Genomic DNA, 2,322 nt, shown 5'->3' with positions numbered 1-2,322 from the left:
TTCTTCAGGTGGCTCATTATCAGTCCTGGATCAGCTTCCTTTCTACATCCAAGGAGAGTTTTTGGGGGGACTCAGTTCTGCTCACCTCTCAGTTTTCCCCTCTGTGTTAAGAAGGGATTGTGTTTTGCAGTCTGGTCCACAGTCCATTCGTATCTGAATCTTAAGGGGAAAGGTAAATTTTCTTATGAAAACAATCAGATTCCTGGACTCCATCCAAACTCATCAAATCAGAATGTAGGGGTGGGGGAGATAGGCTAAGTCCAGGAATCTACATTTTAACAGACTTTAGGGGTGTTTCTTATCCACATTAGAGTTAAGAATACTTCACAAGGTGTTCTTAGTTCATTAGATTTCAAAATTTCTTCTAGATTTGACAGCCTTTGCTTCTAAGACAATAAATTTGGAGGACATACCTTTGTGCCCCAGCATCTTTTTAAAAATTCTTTTAGTTGTTGATAGATCTTATTTTATTTATTTATACATGGTGCTGAGAATTGAACCCAGTGCTTCACACATGCCAGGCAAGTGCACTATCATTGAACCACAGCCCCAGCCCCCTATCATCTTTTATAGAGCCTAGAACTCAATGTGTTTTATGACCAAATACATCTGGATTTGGAAGAAACAGATTCAAGTGTCTGCTTAGGTGTTTTCCATCTGTGGTTCCTCAGGAAAATACTTAAATTCTTTGACTTTTAGAATTACCATTGATAAGATGGAAATAATAACAGTCCCTATCCTGGCTCCCAACAACAGACATAGAATATAAATTATATTATGTTTGTGGAAGCTGCTATGATAATTCCAAGTTGAAGAACTACAGGTATAAGTGGACACCAACAGGGGTCACCCAGTCCTTCAAACTCACAGACGGCTCAGATACAGGTTTCTCCAGCAATTGGATGGAAAAACAAACACCCTAGAAATCACATTCCCATTCAAAGTAGATATGGGCTTTCCAAAGAAATAACGTGTTTCTGAGGCATTCCCATAGTGCCCCCTGGTGGAACCCTTTATTTTATCTTATTTTATTTTTGTCCTTTAAAAGCTAATGTGTGTCCACCATCCTTGTCATACATTTGCTATTGGCTTAGTCAAGAGATTAATTTATTAATCTCTCCATATCCACTGGGTTCCACATTTATGGATTCAACCAACTATGTATTAAAAATGCTCAGAAAAAGTTGTGTCTACACTGAACATGTACACACCTTTTTCTTGCCATTATCTTTTAAACAATGTAGTATGTATTGTACATAGCATTTGCATTGTGTTAAGGATTATAGGTGATCTAGAAATGACTTAAATATATGGAAGGATTTATGCAGGCTGTAGGCAAATAATTTGCCATTTTATATGAGGGATTTGAATATCTGCAGATTTGGGTATCTGCTGGAATCCTGGAACCAGTCCCCCATGAATACTGAGGGACAATTGTACATACCTATTATTCACCAAAACTAGGAACTTTATTGTGGAATACCTCTTAGTCGCCAGAGTCTGGCATTTCCTCAATTATGCATTAATTCAACCACGACTGAGCATCCCTGATGCTCATGCTGTGCCTGTTTCCAGGGATATAGCAGAATAATCAGGTGGACAGCCTGCCCTCAGAAACCCTTCTAGTCAAGGAGTGGAAATAGACAAGTAAACATCCAATCATAGCAGTGATGCATGCTATGAAGAAGAAAGTATAGGGGACTATGGAAAGCAACTTTCTTTGGCCAAAACTCAGTAATCTCTTTCGAAAAACAGGATGTCACATGGAGAGATAGATAGCACAAAATAGGACATGAAGTATAAACAAGAGCCAGATGATGAAGAGGCTCCTCTACTAACAAATTTGAATTTTACCCCATGGTTAATGGGAACAACCATACAGTTTTAGCAGAAGAATGTTATAATTAGACTTCTGTTTCTAAAAGGTCATGCTGGATATAGTGGGTAGAGCTGATTGGAGGAGCAGAACTGGAGGACAGTTGGGAAGCTGCATCACATTCCAGGTAAGGAACTACAGTTAGATCAGGAGGGATGCATAGGGATTTAAAATACATTGATAAGATTCCATTTCTTGCCCTGGGCAGAGGTTCTAAAGGGTTTCATTCTTTATACCTTACATTTATATTACACAAATTCTTCAGTATATGTGAAACTGTTCACTTAAAAGCATAAAGTTCACTGGGAAAACTACTATATACTTTTGATATATACAGACACCACATAAATTCAAAAGTCTGGGAAGAAAGGATGCCACCAACTTCATAATGAGGGTGGCCTCTGAGGAGATGTGGGAGATTGTGAAGACAGTCATGGTTGTCATGG

Source organism: Spermophilus citellus, assembly GCF_964194105.1.
Source record: "Spermophilus citellus genome assembly, chromosome: 2".
In the NCBI taxonomy this organism is placed as follows: Eukaryota; Metazoa; Chordata; class Mammalia; order Rodentia; family Sciuridae; genus Spermophilus; species Spermophilus citellus.
Note: the sequence above shows the minus strand (reverse complement) of the source record.